The sequence below is a fragment of the Arvicola amphibius genome, chromosome 2, assembly GCF_903992535.2.
Source record: "Arvicola amphibius chromosome 2, mArvAmp1.2, whole genome shotgun sequence".
Lineage (NCBI taxonomy): Eukaryota > Metazoa > Chordata > Mammalia > Rodentia > Cricetidae > Arvicola > Arvicola amphibius.
In genome coordinates, this window is record NC_052048.2 from 44,692,146 (window position 1) to 44,709,813 (window position 17,668).

General features: G+C 39.0%; 1 pseudogene; it reads right to left on the bottom strand.

Moving 5' to 3' along the window:
- Nucleotides 1-16,501: 16,501 nt before the first annotated feature.
- On the bottom strand, nucleotides 16,502-17,243 carry LOC119806186 (annotated as a pseudogene).
- Between the last annotated feature and the right edge of the window lie 425 nt (nucleotides 17,244-17,668).

Sequence of the window (17,668 nt, forward strand, 5' to 3'; positions counted from 1 at the left end):
CCTAGGGGGCAGAAAGCTGTGCTGTCCTATATTACAGTGTCACACAGAGAGGGGTAGATGTGCGGAACACAACAGACACTACAGATGGCAATTCCACGTCATCTTTTTTGCTCATTCTCTTCTCCTTTTCTCTCTCAGGAATTAAATGCTTAACTGTGGACTAGGACATGCTATTTTGAGAAGGATCAAATTCAAAATGATGGGTTTCTTCAGCTGAAGTCAAAATATAGTCTTTATTACCTTCTTTAACCTGTGTGTGTGTCCATATGATGAATGTGTGTATACACACATTAATCTGTGTGAACACTGGCGTACATATACCACAGAGTACACACAGGGGTTGGAAGACAACCTCAGGTGTCAGTCTTTACCTTCCACCTGTTTTAAGACAGGTTGTTCTTACTGTGTCTGTCAGGCCAGCTGGGCTATGTGCTTCTGTGCAGTCTTCCTTTCCCATCTTCCACTTCTCTGCAGAATCACTGATATGACAGGTGTATACTTGTGTATCTAGCTTTATGTGGTTCTGCGGATTTGAAGTCAAGCCCACATTCTTTACCCATAGAGTTATCTCCCAAGCTCTACATGTTGTTTTTAATTGTAACCTTAGAAATTAGTTGTAGGGCCTGAAGAGATAACTCAGCAGATGAGAGTACTAACTGCTCTTCCAGAGATCCGAGTTAAATTCCCAGCAAGCACATGTGGCTGACAACCATCTATCGTAGGATCTGACTCATATACATAAAATAAAAAAAATAAATCCTTAAAAAAGAAATTAATTGTATACAATCTGCAGTCTTACTAACTTAAATAAGCACAAGTGATATCTGAATTGACCATTATTTAAGAAAGCATGTAATAGTAAGCAATTAATTAAAATAATAAATCGTACAGGCAGCTTTTTATTGATTTCTGGCTGATTTTATAGTTCTGTAGTCCAAGACAGCATTGGAGTCCCTGCTGCCAAAGTGAACCTAGAATTCACAGCAGTCTTCTCTGAGCTCCCAAGTGTTGGCATGTCAAGGTGTGCCACTATGTCCTACTGGCTCTGGAATGGTGCGGGAGAATTGTCTGTATTCTGTCAATCATGTTTTAAATAAACACTGATTGGCCAGGCAGGAAGTATAGGCAGGTCAACAAGAGAGGAAGTAGAGGTGGGGTCATGAGAACAGGAGAATTCTGGGAAAGAGGAAGCCCATTCCTTCCAGTCCTGCCCAGATCACGGAAGAAGCAGGATGTTACCTGCCCTGCTGAAAAAGGTACTGAACCATGTGCCTAACATAGATCAGAATAATGAGTTAATATAAGTGATAAAAGCTAATAAGAAGCCTGAGTTAATAGGCCAATCAGTTTATAACTTATGGAGACCTCTGTGTGATTTTCCTTGGGGTTAAATGGCTGAGGGAACTGGGCAAGACAGAAACCCCCTCAAGTCAGGCCAGCCCTCATGCTACACTGGAATATTTGAAGAATGACTTAGGGTTAGCAAAATGGCTCAGCTTTCCACAAAAACCTTGAGACCAGACCCAGAAGTAGAGCCCTGGAACCCATGGGGAGAGAAAAGCTGGATGAATTAACTGGAAGTTCCCATGTCTAGTGTAGCAATGCAAACAGGAAAACACTGAAGCATAAGGTGGAAGAGTTGAGTCAACTCCCAAAGGATGTTCTTGAACCTTCAAATGCCACATGTGTGAATCCACATAAGTGATATGTGTGTGTACTCATATACACACATCATACACATATGCAGTAACAAAAATAAAAGAATAATATACTCTAGAACATTGATAGATATTTGTTTATATATACACATATAAATAGAATGTATATAGCATACATATATATTTAATACTATATCTTGTTAAATTTATGTACACATATGTATTACTCATAGGATTCAGTCTAAAGAGCAGGGAAGGAAGTTTCATGCAGTTATATCTAAGTCAGACCTCTGCATATCGTTTTCAATCTTTTCGCGGCCTCTGTAAAGCATAGTCAGTAGCAGTTGAATATGCAGCTACATGTGGCAAGGGGCTGCCTGTACCTCCTGCAGAGGGCTCCTTTGTCACTGACCCAGTGCTTCAGAGGTGAAGCTCAGTATCTTATTGTGAGTGATTGTGGAGGGCAAAAGAAGTATTCACTGAGACATCTGCTGCTTAGGCTTGAAGAGAGAACGATCGACTTCTGTGTTAAGAGTATCAGTATGAGCCAGGCAGTAGTGGTGCATGCCTTTGATCCCAGTACTCGGGAGGCAGAGGCAGGTGAATCTCTGTGAGTTCGAGACCAGCCTAGTCGACAAGAGTTAGCTCCAGGACAGCTAGGACTGTTAGATATAGAAACCCTGTATAAGACAAAACAAGCAAACAAAAAACAGTATCAATATGAATTCTATCATTCAAAATTTGTAAACTACATGTGTTTTAAAATTAGGGGCAGGCAGGGAGACATGACAGTGGATAAGAATGCTCTCTGTATAAGCATGAGGGCCTGAGTTCAAATATGTATCATCCAATTCAAAAAGGAAAGGGAGCTGTGAGAGTCTGATTCCAGGATCAGTGAGAGACCCTGCCTCAGGGGAATAAGGTGGACAGGGGTTCAGTGGGACACCTGAGATCCTTCTCTGGCTCCCATGGCCATTACCTAGTTGTGCATACCAGCATACATGAAGTACATACACCATACATACAAAATTAAAATACGGTATTTGAGGGTACTCACTTTAATCTGGAGAAGTTCCCTTCTGTAAATGAGAACAGATGACTGGCATTATAAAGTCCTTCTGAGGATTACAGGTTTACGGATAAGAAGGGAGAGTTGATAAGATATTAAAAAAAAATGATTTAAAAGGTCAAAGTAGTATTTCTCTAACATGATTACAGGTAGGTCAAGACATGTTTTGATGGTAAGCATGGTTAATAATCTTCCTTGTGTCTTTTTTCCTTTCAGAAAACTGTAGGTTTACAGATGACATCATGGTACCAAGATAAATTCCAAGGCTGCATCCGTTTGGCTTTGAGCAAGGTTCATTACCTATGTTAACATTCTCAAACATTGTTTGAGATCTTTCAAAAAAGGATTACTGCATCTATGCAGGGAGTATTTGCAGTTTTTTTTTTTTTTCAAATTGCATGAAAATTCTAGAACTAGGTTTGACTCACACCAGCCAGATGGCAGGGAGAGTGGAGTCATGAATGAACTCTTTCTATTCTGCCTCAGTACCACCTAACACAATGAACTACTACTATTTCGAGTTTTTTTTTTCTCAGAATGATTCTCCCATGACTAAAAAGAAAGAAATTCAATTCATTAATATGCCTGACTTGAGGACTTTTCCAGGGACAACTTTGTGGGGTCAGTTCTCCCTTTCTACCTTTATGAAGGTTCCAGGGAATAAATGCAGGCTGCCAGGTTTCAACTGTTTTCCCATGTAGTCATATAGGTGGCCTGTTAGGGGGGTTTAAAGAAAGAAAGGAAAAAAAATCAGAACTACAAATTCCAAAATTCCATAGGAAGTAAATGTTAGCTAAGAATTTTTTTTTTAAAAAAAAAGATTTTGCAATAAATTATAGACTCTTCCAAAATCTTCATAGGCGTGATTGTCAGGAAGTGTATAATGGAGATGATAGCTGATTGTACCCTGGAAATTCCTCCTCTTCTCTCCCAAAGACTCATTCAGGAGAGAGACTGAAAGTGGAGGCATCAGCCACAGATTCCCCAACACTACCTACTTTCAACCTTCTGGCCCATGCCTGTGTCTATATATTTGTTTATTTGGGGACTGGAGGGTTGGGGTCCAACTTAGGGCTGTACACATACACAGTAGGCAAGTGCTCTACCACTTAGTACCTTTCCAACTTATTGTGTAGCAGGATCTCACTGTATGGCTCAGGCTGAATTTAGATTGGGTTAATCCTGCTTCCACCTCCTGGGGAGGAGCTACTGCAGTCCTGTGCCACCAGGCCTAACGCTGTGTCCTTTCTCTTGGAGCAATTTTACATTTATGCACAATATGGATCTGATTACAGCTGAGACTTTTGGGGACCACAAACCCGAATCTGTCCCTAACTCCATGTGCATCTTCAATTTTCTGCACAATTCTTGTCATACAATGTACTCCAAATAAACATTTGCTGGTAATAACAAATGATGTTATAGTGGGTCGCTAGTATGTGACAGGCATTGCGCTAACATTCTGAATATTCTCACCACGGTGCAGCTAACATTATTTCTCACATTATATAGATGAGGAAGCCGAGAAATAAAGAGTTGAAATAATTAGTTTGTTATCGAAGAACTAGTCCAGGTTGAAAGTAGGATAAATTCAAATCTATACAATAGCAAGGGCATTTCCAGCTTCGGGAACAATGCTATACTTTTACATGGGTGCCTGCTGCTAGATTGGCACCTCTCCTTGGGTTTGGTTTATTTTCCTTACCTTGGTAATCTCTATTGCCTACAGGTGTCATCCCTTCTTTATGTCTCCAAGTGAGTTCTGTGGTGTTCAGGTGAAATACTTTCTTCATCCATTCCCATGCTGAGATCTGAGGTGGTTCCATGCCTTGGTGAGTTTGACTAGCTCAGCATAGAGCATGGATATGCAAATAAAACGATGATGATGACGATGACACTAATACTAATAATAATGACGAAATGGGTGACGTGTGACATTTTCTCCACTCCTGCTTCCAGACCAGGGGAACTCCATGCCCTAAGGCATTGTTCCTAACAAAAGCCAGCTTCTCAAACATTGCTAATCCAATTTGTGGATTTTTGAAGACTTTCAGTCTCTTTACCCCCTACAGTTTCTTGCCTGTAGGAAGTACTTTACATGCTGGTTAGTCCCTCCCCAGAGATAGTGGGGGTGGGGGCGAGGACAACAAAGACTCCATTACCGCCTTTTCCTCCACACCATCCCGCCGTCCCTGAGGCTGGGAGGGGAATCTCGCAGTAGCTCGTCAATGCGTGTGGTTATGCCTTGGAGGAAACTGTTTATTATCTGCATTCACTTTTTCTGCCCCTTAGAGGGTGGTCGTCTAAACCAGTCTTCTCACGGGAACCATGTTAAGATTCGTAACTTCAGCAAAATAAGAAAACACCCGAGAGAAGAGGAGCAGGATAAAAGCTGTATTCAAAAAGCATAAAAGACAAATTGCAAAAGAAGAGATGTCAAGAAGAAAGGGAACGGAGGGCAAACTGGATTTTCATGGTGTTAACTTGCCGTGCACGCTGGACAGTGATGCTGCCAACAGGCCAATTCTTTCTAAAAATTGTTTTAAAAGAATTCTTTGCTGTAAATCATTTCATTGAACTTTCCTAAGTCCAGTGTTTCTCTAACAGTTTATTTTGCAAATCTTGTGAGAAAAATCTTCTTTTCTGTAAATAAAATATGTGTGTTCAACTGGGTTAATCAAAATAATTATGCTACTGTTTCCTAGCCAGCAAGCCAAATTTACTCAAATCTCCCCATTTCAAGGTTTATTTCTACCATGTAGATTTATCTTTCGTAAGAAGAGGAAATATCAAGCCATGGGGAAATTTTTCTTGCGATTACAGGCATCTCCACTGGAGAGAGAGCTTTAGCGATTTTGTAATCCAGATCGTATATGTTTTATGCAACATTAATCTGCCTCGTTTTCCTCAGATGGGAGGTTTTATATGTCATTCCCAGGAAGAATTGGTGGCTCTAACTGCATAATGAAGCTGAAGTCATAGTAGCCTTCCAAAACTGGATTCCTGACATTACTTCAGGGCATGCACAGAGTCTGACAAAAATGAGCAGAATCATTTCACAGTACAATTTCATTCATTTAGAAGACACTCTAGAGCTTATGACCGTGAGGCAATAGGTGGAGTGACCATTAGCTGGGCATTGCCTAATCAGTGGAGCTGGCTGAACCTACCAAGGAAAGCAAATTCTTTAAAAGCATGGGTCCTAACTTTGCAGGTACTGATACATTAATTAAAATAATTCTTAACTCCTCAGTTAAAGCAGATTTCCTTGATGTTCGTTATGGCTGCTGGTTTAGTCTGAGTTCATTTACATCCTAAATCACCACTGTGTTTCAATGGTTGTGTTGCAAACACCATGTCCCCACTATCTGCTGCTATTCATCTTATTTTATTTAATGCGATAGGTTTTTGCCCATTTAAAAGATAAAATATTCTTTGGCCATTCAATCCTATCATTATGATTTAGTCATCAAGTACCCAATATGGAAATGCTTTCTATACTTTAGGAATGAGATGTATTTAATGCAGTGTCCTTGTCTACAAACCAGGCTGTCTGTCTGAGAGTGATTCCCACATTCTTTTTCCTTCTGCTCATCATAAGGCTGCAAAAGCCTTTGGTTGATCCTGGAATCCCCTTTGCAAAGCATAACCTAGTACTTTGTAGACATTCTTTCCTTTTCTTCAAGAATGAATAGAATAGATGATAAACAAGATATTTGGGCTCTTAAATTGTGTCCTAAATTCGGAGTCAGGAAATATGGCAAGTACAGAGTCATTTGGCCAAGAAGATACTGGCCTGAGATTTTATCTATGTGAAGGGAGTTATCATGTAGGGAGGAACCGACAGAGTAGAGGCCAAGATTCCAGGAGACTCTGGGAATGGGCTGCTACAGAGACAGAGAGGTTGCAGAGAAGTAGCAAGGGGGTACCATGGTGAGAGGCTAACCCTGGGGATAATAAGGGGGTATCTCTGTATTGGAGAAACAATGTCTTTGATGTTCCCTCAGTCTATTGTTCAGTTGTTGCTAAGACTTGTTTACTGCACAGCACAACCAATGTGTCTGTAGGTACTGGGTCAGTAGATGTTTGTGGATTGAACTGGTTAAACTAAGGCACTAATGGAATAAAGAGGATGAGAAAGCCCCGTTAAGGTGTCAGCAATGTTTTAGTCAACAGCATCGTGTCTCTACATATCTTTCCTGACGTTCGTTTCGTTTTTGGTGACTCTGACTGTGTCCTGATCCAGAAAATGTTGTCATCAAATGATTTTAGTGTTACTCCTCCTGCTAGCTTTAGTCTCTCCATTCCTAAAGTAAAAGAGCAAATTTAAATTTGAGAAAGTTGTGTGGCTCTTTATAATTAATTAATTTCAAGACAGACCCTCACAGTGTAGCTCAGGCTAACCTGGAAATACTATGTAGCCTGTCCTTAAACTTGCAATGACCCCTCTGCTTTCATCCCTTAAATATTGGAATAAAAGGTATGAGCTACTGTGTTCAACTTATTTTCACAGTTCTTTAAATTTGGACTAAATGCTATATAGGTCATGGTTTCATCTGAACTCTCAAATGACAGATGCATTAGCTTTGAATGGATTAAACACAAAACATACAACATTCAGGAATTTATCATTACTCCCGATTTGATAAGTTAATCTGTGTAATAAGTGAGAAGCAACAACAGTAGTGATGTAAAATGATAATTTTTCTTTTATTAAAAAATTGGGTTTTCATTTGATTAATCTGCACTGTGCAGCTGAATCCTATGGTGAGGAAATTAATTAGATGCCTTCATCAATTTTTTTTCTGGTTACATCTAAGGGGTTTGTTACCATAATAAATGTAGATAAAAAAAACTTGAGCCTCCTATAGTTTCAGACTCTTCAATTTGCATACAAGAACCTGATCAAGCACCAGCTGACTTGCTGAGTTTGGAAAATGCATGTCTGGAAGTTGGCCCTTAAACCTCCTTGTAGAAAAGATTATGCTTGGATTAGCAGAAAGAGTAAAAGGAAGGACAAGAAGAAACAAGGTCACCTGAATGAGGTGTCATACACCAGTAATTCCCGCATTCTGGAAGCGGAGACAAGAGCATCAACAGGAAAAAGCTGGCCTTGAACTGCCAAAGAACTTAACAAAAAAAAAACCAAAAAAACAATGAAAATATAAGTGGAATGAGGGCAGGGAAGATAAATTAATCTAAAAATGAAGGAAATATTTACAGATAAATATTTACAGATAAGTAGGATTGAAAAATTGGAGAGAATAGCACAGATAAATAATAGAGATCAGGTTGATAATGGGTTCATCCTATTGGTGAATTCAAGTCTCTGAGTCTTCTTTTTAACACCATCAACTGATAATCCTAATCACTCATCTAACATCTCTTTTAAAAAGTTTAAATAACCCAACTGAATATAAGTGAAAAGATGAGATAGATTTCCAAAATTTTTGAAGTAACTAATAATGTTAAACTCTTGGTAATTTCTAGACACTTATTCATCAATGATGACATTAATGCTAAAAATTTCTTGGCAAAACAAACACTGATAGGAATGTTTTATAGTTTTCATACCTTTGTGGGTGGGGTGGGTTTGTGTGAAGTGAAGGCTTTGTGCTGGGGTCTCTCCACATAGTCTGTCAAGCATGTCGCACACTATCTAACCCAGGTATGCCTCGAATGTAGAGCAAACACTCCGCCTCAGCCTCTGAAGTGTCAGGTATTACAGGTGTTTAAAGTAGGCAGCTTTCGTGTTTCTCTTCATCCTCCTCTTTTTCTTCTTTTGAACCAGAGTTTTATTACATAGCCTTGGCCGCCCTGACACTGTGATGTAGACCAGGCTGGTGTTAAACTCAGAAATGCCTCTGTCTCCCCAGTGCTGAGACTAGAAGTATGGGCCATTACTGCTGACTTTTTGTTTTGTGTTGTTTCTTCATTTTGTTTTGACGCAGGGTCTCACTCACACAGTACAATCTGGCTTTGAACTGAATAAACACCCAAAGATGATGTAGAATTTCAGCTTCTTCCTCCTCCTCTTTCTGTGCCAAGGGCTGGGATTGCAGGCCAGCACTGCCCCTCTCTGTAGTGCTCTTCTGAAACAGTGTTGGTAGCTTTGGATAACAGGAAAACTGTGAGGTTTCCCAGTTCTAAGGATGAAAATCAGTATGTGCACTCATTGCCTATTATAAAAACAAAAGCAAAAACTAGCAGCTTTTGAAGTTTCCTTCACAAACCTTGGTGATAATTAGCAGGAGTTTCTGGAGAGCCTACAGTGTAACTTTATGTGTAGAATACAATACAAAAGGTCAATTAACGTCATCAAAAGAGAACATAGAAATTAAAGCACAAGATGAAATAGATGGCTTGGCTCCTGGTTGCATTGCTGGCAATGATTTTGTGGATTTTCAGACAAGGTCATGGGTGAGTAGTTGTAGATGTCAGTCACTGATGTGCAAACAGTGCTTGCCATGATGCTCAAAACTAGAAAAGCTTCCTTTTAAAAAGCAGGGTAGCTGAGTCAGAAAAAAGAAAATGGAGAAAATGAAAAGGTGACAGAAGGCGCAGAGAAGAAGGAAGGCAAAGAGGAGGAAGAGAATGATGATGGGGGGACAGAAAGGAGGGGGTAGGAGAGGAGGGGACAGAGAGGAGGGGGAGGAGAATGTTTGCCAGATTCTAAGAAAAACAGAAGACATGTTTAAAGGTACTCCCGACCTCAGTGATCAGTAGTATCCTTATGAAGAAAAAAAAGGCATTTGCGAAGTCTGTCCTGACATTTTCCACCAAAGAATGCTAAGTTAAAATTGAAGAGAGGCATAAAATGAGCTCCGAATAGATTAGCTGAAAACAGCTCCTTTGCAAGAAGCTACCCATGCTAATGGTGTGGTTGTATTCGTGCAGAAAGCAGTTCAAGCAATACTTTACAACTTCCTTTGTGAATGAAATTCAATCGTTTATTACGATATCCAATAGCCATGACTGTCAAGTAGCAGAGAAAGTGAGAATTTTATATGAAAGAAATAAACAAGTGATTGTTCTCGAGCTGTACCAATCACCTTGGCTTTATTGGGTGATTTTCATTTGGAGTGCCAATCTTTTCACAGAGGAAAAAGGAAAAGAAAGGAAAGGTTGATGATACTTTGAGCTTTCAAATAACATAGTGATGAGAACTGCCAAAGGAAGAAAGGAGAAGGGCAAAGACAGACCTATAGGTCAGAGTTTTAAACTTTCCCCTTTGAACTCAAAGGGGGTAGAGTTGTCTTCTCTCATTTATGGAAGGTTCTAAGAACAGCAGTCCAGTCTGATGTCTTTACACAGATAGATTGGTACCCAAACACAATTTGACATCTCCCTATTGACCTTCCATACGCTCACGAACATAACCATATAAACACAGATGTATATGAACGTATACATTAGGAATGCACACGAGTATACTCATAAGCTCAGGCACACACATCATACATGAACACACTACAATATATATCTCACACAGAGTGCATCCCACACAAGGCATACCTGTATATGTGACTGCATTTGTGCATATACTTCATGCTGTGCACTTGCTCATGTTTGTGGAACCATCTCATACATAGCATACTTATGACATTTACATAAAGATGTGTGCTAACTCTAATCAAATAGATATACACATTGCACTAGCATTCCCAAACATATCACCACACTTACATGTGCACAGACATGAATTTCTGTACATTAGTATTCAAAGAAATATAGTCACAGAAATAGTCTCAGAAATAAACACCCAAAGACTCCTGAGAAATAAAATAATTTATACTTCAATCATCGGGAATTTCAACTTATGAGGAAGGAAAATTAACAAAGGAAAATGAAATCGATACAAGGAGGAAAATAAGCACAGTTCCAAGCCCTGGAGACCTTTCCTTGCAAAGTGGGAGATTGGTATTTTAATTCAAAAGAATCCCCTTTTTAATACCATAACAAGTAGGTGTGTCTCTCTGTAAAATGTCAGCAGCAACGTTTAATCGGCTAAATACACAATTCTGTTCCCAGCTGAACTGAGCAGTTTGATCAAGGTCACAGAGAACAGTAACCAGTAGGAGCCTGAGTGACTTCTAAGCAGGAACCACAGGACCACTCCCTTAAATTCTCTCCAGTATTTCATTTCACACACAAGAAGGGAATGTGGATTTAAAACAGAGATTTCTTCATTTAAAATTCTATTTAACTCATCATCACACATCTGAATTTTGACAGCGATGGGGGGCTCATCATTTATAGATGAGTCTGTTGCATTTTAAGCATGCTCATACATACAGAAGATTGAGATGTGCACTCAGGATAGGAGATCTCTGTTTAACGATGTCTGTTAGCAGGCAATGTAGTCTGACAATGCCTAGTGATGCTGTTTTCAACATTAATGATAGTAAACTAAAATGGGGGAACGCGCCAAATCTCCATATTATGAGATATGTAGTAATTATATATATATATTTGTTTATGAAACAGAAGGTCATCATTCGGCAAGTGTCCAGTTAAAAAGCATAGGTCCTTACCACCCTCTGGTGGTCAACATTAGGAATAACTTTCTCGGCACAGAATAAAAGCGGCTACAAAGGTTTTAGGGGAAATATAAAAGATTATTGATATTTGACACTTCTTTCACTAACAAAATTATTTTAGTGTCATGTGATATGGTGTTAGGCAATCCCCTATTGTTCACGTGTATTCTGAACACGAGAATATTTTGGATACAAATTACTTAGATTTGCATAAATTACCATTCCAAATGAATTCTCTTTCTACTTAAGAGTCACCAGAGCTATATCTGTTGGTGCAGGCATGTTATTCCAGATATTCTCAAGGCTTAGGCAAGAAGTTGTAAATTCTAGTCCTGCCTGGCCAACTTAGGGAGACCCTGTCACAAAATTACAACCTCACATAATATTCTACATAACATTCTATATATAAAATTCTGCACAATTCACATGGTATCACATAATATTCTGTATGAAATTCTCCATATAAAATTCTGCATAATTCACAAGGTATCACATAATATTCTATGTGACATTTTATATATAAAATTCTGCACAATTCACATAATCTCTCTATTAAGGAGGGAAAGATGGGCATCAAGGCATCTTCAGCTACTTCAGCCTGGTCTACATGACAGTCTGCATCAAAAAACAAACAAAAATAAGTTAAAAACATAGAAGGTGTAGGTTAGAGATTAAGCTGAGTGGTACAATGCTTTTCTCTCAGAATGAAGCCCCAGATTCAATCCTACATTGGGGAAGAGACGTGGAATAAGAATTATCTCTCATTTTGCCTACTTGCATTTGATCACTATTCACCAACGTGTCCTTCCAATCCCTTCAAAGTGGCTCCACTCCTGTGTTTGCCCATGGTCTTTCTAGACTGTCTCACTTTGCAGAAGTACCCTTCACCTCATCCAGAAAATGTGCAGACCTTTTGCTCGAATATATTTGGTTCTTCTGAAATGATGCTTTATTTTTATTTCAGTGGCCATTACTTGGATTGAACTAATTAATTGATCTTTAGTACCTTATTATGAATTGGTGTTTCTAACACAGCAATTTCCAATTCTATAACCACCATATATTGAGGGAGAGATATCAATATATTTACTCTCTATCACTTAGATATCTATCTATCTATCTATCTATCTATCTATCTATCTATCTATCTATCATCTATCTTTCATCTATCTATCTATCTATCTATCTATCTATCTATCTAATTAGTTATCTATCTAAAAATAACCATTCCTCCTGCCATTCATATCCTAATTTCTTGAAACTGAAAACACATAGGTTATATCCCAAAGATAATGGTAGATTGACAATTGGGGATGAGAGGATGGAGGACCATGAATACTGGGTGGGGCCACATTTGGTACTTAATCCCAAGTCTATAGTAAATCTTGTAATTATATACTATGCAAGCAATAACTGCCAGGCCTTCACATTCCATATATATCAAAGGAAACCAGAATAGCTACTGCTAAGGGCTGGCATACACAAGGCTATGAGAAACTATTGAACAACTACAGGAAATGGGTGATGAGAACAGTGTCTGGGCCTTGAATAGGGACTGAATCCTGCAGCCAAATAATAAAAGTGCTAACAGAGCAATGAACAAAATTAAGTAACTCACACTGGGAAATCCCACCAGCCATCACCAATAGGAAGTGAGGAAATCATTCTTCAAAAAGGAGCTGGCACTTCAAATTTAGAGGATTCTGTACGCAGCAATAAAGAAGGAATTTCAAATTCCTTCAGGGGGCCTTCATAGCTTATAAATGTTAAATAAAATGCATTCTTAACTACTAACATGACCTTGAGGACCATGAAGGATGCTGCCCACATCTATACTACTGGCTAGTCTTATATAGCTACATTTGGAGTTGCTCATTGAATATTGCTTAGGCTTTAAGTCCCAAAATGCAGATGCCACGGACATCTGATTTCAGACTTGATGACTTCAACTCTCTAATTACCGGTTTTCTTTATGGATGAATTAGTTGGGTAGCTGTGTGATTTATCCTGATTGATTGTCATCATGGCAGAGCATTTGCAGATGGAAAAGTAAGTGATGCTCATTTTTAGCAGTAGCTATTCTGGCTTCCTCCGTTCACACAGAGTGTCAAGGGTTGGCTCTCATCACTTGCAAGTTCTAAAGCATCCCCCACGGAGAGTACAACAACAATTGGGTTTATTTGGGCAAAAATGCTTATGAAGTTGACTCTCCATACTTCTACAGATTCACCCAGCTACACAAAAGTATTTGAAAAAGAATGTGGTTGTGTAAAATAACCTGCGCAGAGCTTTTATTATCGTTATTCCTTAAGTACTCAGCATGGTAACAATTTCACATAGTACTTACACTGTATTAGTGATATATATAGTAATATAGTAACAATATATATAATAGATTATATCAATAACATATTAATATATTATATAGCATATTACATATTAATGTACATAGTAATATAGTAACACCTAGCAATATACAAGCAAAACAGAGGATCATTGAATTGTATTCGGGAGACATGCAGAATTATACGTAAGTATTAGCGATCCTATTTTATATGAAGGACTTGAGTATATGAAGGACTTGAGTATATGAAGGACTTGAGTATCTTGATATTGGTATCTGTTGAGCATTTTGGGTTGCTGAGAAGCAACATTGTTTGTATTGTCAGTCATCCATGCTTTCTATTATAAGTCATTTTCAACAGCTCTGGCAAAATATTTGCAAATTAGTGATAATATGGAGCAGATCTAGCCTCAAGACAGCTTTAGTTTCGACCACATGTTGTTTTATTATTAACATTTTTTATTATATTTAAACAATTTATTTCTTTATATGTATGCTTGCGTGTGTGCAAGTGCACATTTGCATGTGCAAGTACAATGGTGGATATTTGGAGCTCAGAAGAGAACTCCTACAATATGGATTCTGGTACCAAACTCAAGTGACTAGACTTGGTAACAGGAACTTTCACTTGCAGCACCATCTCACTGACACCATAGATAGTTTTAAAACTCCTATTTTCTTTGTGGAGTGGTGATGGTGGTGGTGTGTGTGAATTGTGTATTTGGGAAGCTAGAAAAGGCTTGAGCACGTTAGGGAAGCAATAGCACAAACTCTCCTTTGACCTTTTTTATTTTGAGACATGGTCTCACTAAATAACTCAGATGGGTCTGGAGTTCATGCTGTATCCCAGGATGGTCTTGAACTCATGATCTTCCAGGTGTAACCACTCAAATACCCTACATACATCCCCCTAAAGTTGGGGTTGCAGGCTTATGCTTATGCCAGTAGGCCCGATAGTAACTATTTAAACAAATAACAATATTCTTTTGAAAAACAGAATATATTTTACATTATATTAAAGTCATTTTGTCTTTTATTTTGCATTTTGAGACAGGGTCTTGTGTTGTTCAGGTTAGTTGTAGACTCGCTGGCAAATGAGGCATGAACTTCCCATTAAATGTCCCACCCTCCTCTTCTAATTCCCCAGTGTTGGGATTACCAGCATGCTCTATCATGTGTTTCTTTTTCTATTAAAGACTTGAGTACCAACAGTGGCTGTATCACATCTCTACTGTGTCTAGCACAGTCTGTCATATTGAGTTTCTGCTGCATCACTTGCTTAAGTTACTTGTTTAGCTCCTCATCTTCCTCTGCTAGGGCTGCCTCCAAACAAAGGAAACACCACAGAGTAGTTTACACCACAGGATTAGATTTCCTGCAAGTCAACAAGTTGAGACAATTCAGTTAAGATTATAAGCAACTAAATGTACTGTCTACTCACTCTCAGATTTTTTTCCATGAAATTACATCTTTAGATTTTTCTCATTAACAGCTAGCTATAGGGGAATGTTTTTGGTTCCAATTCATCACAACAAGTAAAACCTTTTTAAAATTGGTATGTACATTCCTAAATTCTTACCTCTCCTCTCCTCTCCTCTCCTCTCCTCTCCTCTCCTCTCCTCTCCTCTCCTCTCCTCTCCTCTCTCTCCTCTCCTCTCTTCTCTTCTCCTCTTCTCTCTTTTCCTCTCCTCTCCTCCTCTCTCTTGGAAAAAGGTATTTTTGGTATTACTTGGTATTGAACCTCGAGCCTTGTCCATGACAAGCAAGCGCTCCATCACTGACCTACTTCTCCACCATTCTTGTTTCCCACTCTTTATCTCAGGCAGTACTTTAACTGTCTTAGTGTCTGAATAGCTGGAATAATAAACCTGCAAAAATCCCTTTCTTATAATGCCAAGAATAGCTGTCTTGCTCTTCTTTAGAGTGAATTTTTAAAAAAAATTCTCTATGATAATGAATGTTGCCTAAAATCTGCCTTTTTCTATTTGACAGGTAACAGTAAAGCTTTGTGACAAATATATGAGTACAGTTTACTACTTACAGATTAAAAAATAGGAAATACTGCCAGTGTCTGAGGATATTGACACAATGTGGATTAACAACATTGTCAGAGACCAGCTTGGACAAAAATACCATTTAGCAGGGTAGAGGCATGGGGATCAGAAAAATAGTAAAGAGGATAAAGGTGCAAGTGAAAATAATAAAACAGAAGACATAGGATAGTACCAGGAGGGAGTTCCAATGAATACTGAAATCTGCCTGCATTTAATTTTCCATACACTTTTATACCTCAATACACCTAGGGGAAGAAGACAAAAGGACTGCTTTAACAAGACACAAAGGACAAATAGAGCAGTTACTTGCTTCAATGCTTTGAGACATTAAGCAATTAATCCATGAGAAAAACATTCTGTTGTTTAGGCAGTGAACTCACCCTAGACCAACTATCCTGAAGGCAACCACTCTCAAGGTTAAACCTCCTATTATAAAATAAGGAACAGAAGCAAGGTTGAATATTCTGACCATGGTCAGAGTGGAGTGAATGCCTGTGTGTGCCATCTTACTGTCAAAAGACCAAGTAACCACACCCTAGGTCAGGATGTATAGCCCTGGTTCTTGTCAAAAATTTTTTTTGAAAAAACACAACACTTTTTATTTATTCATGGAATATGAAGCCAAACAGAATTTGGAATTCTTATCAAAGAATCCCAGATAACTGCAATTACTTAAATACAAAAAAATATTGTTTTAAAAAGACTTTAAACCTGCCTTTCTATCTGGAATGTATAAAATTTTACTAGTTATGTTTTTTTTTCCAAACCCCTTCAGCAAGAATTCCAAGCTCAATACAAATGTAATACCATCGTTTTCAACTCATGTACAACTTGGATCACATCCCAGTAGATAAGGACAAAAAATAAATGTACAATAAAAAGATTGGATAAATGAGGAGAGGCTTTTTGGTCTTGAATTTTTCACCCACGAGTAATGAAGCAGCACTGTAGGCAGCCCAAAACACACCAAACAGTTTTATAAATGTAGACACTATTTCAAAAGATCCAACCACCAAAAGTATAGGGGCTATTACAATGAGAGGAAGTAATGAATATCCTATCACTCTAAGAACTTAGCCATATGCAACTTCTCCACCAAGAACTCTGGTCAGTAAGAAAATTGTCAGTGAAGCAAATATCCAAATGGTTATAATCCATGAGACCACCCTAAACTGTCCATATAATGATATCATTGAAAAGAAAAGGACAACAGCCAGTGGACCCCAAAAGTCAGGATTGTCTCTCACTACTTGTCTATTAAAACCAAGCAATGGCTTTGGCATCAAAACACAACGGATTTTGTAGTAAATATCTTTTAGATCAATGTCCAATTCTTCCAAAAGTGGCTTATTATCTCCAGGGTCCTCACCTTCAACTTCCAGAAGCTAGCCATACCCTTTTTGTCTCAGAAATGTAGTAGCTGTAGATTCTTTGATAAAATCTCCACCTCCACCGAGATTTAATTTGACATCTGGGGCTGCTATAGAACCACTGAGATCTTCTGCAACTGCGGAAGAGACGAAGGTGAAGTCCCGGTTGGCGGGGCACATAGGCAGGGGTCTGGCCCAGAGGCTGCATCCCGCTGGCCTTGGAGCCCACTGTGGTGCTGGGGCGTGGCTGGGCCCGGGTCCTCTCTCGGTGCGGGCTGGGACTAGGACGAAGACAAGCGAGCCAGGCCACTCGGCTGCTCCCGACTAGGTCCCACCAGAGCCCTGCCCTGTTGTCAAAATTTTTGAGCAACCTCAAACTCTCTGTTCTTCAGACAAGGCGGACATTGTGTAATGGTCTGCTCTATCCCTTTAAGAAACAATCCAAGCCCACCCCCTCTCCTATCTCCCAGGCAAGCTGATCTTCAGCTTCCAGCCTGAGACCCTTTCTTTTCTGTCTCCCTCTCAAAGAGGCAGCTTCTGTCTCTCCCTTCTCCCCACTTACCCCTTCTTCCCTTCTGTTTCTCTATCTATCTATCCATCTATCTATCGATCTATCTATCTATCTATCTATCT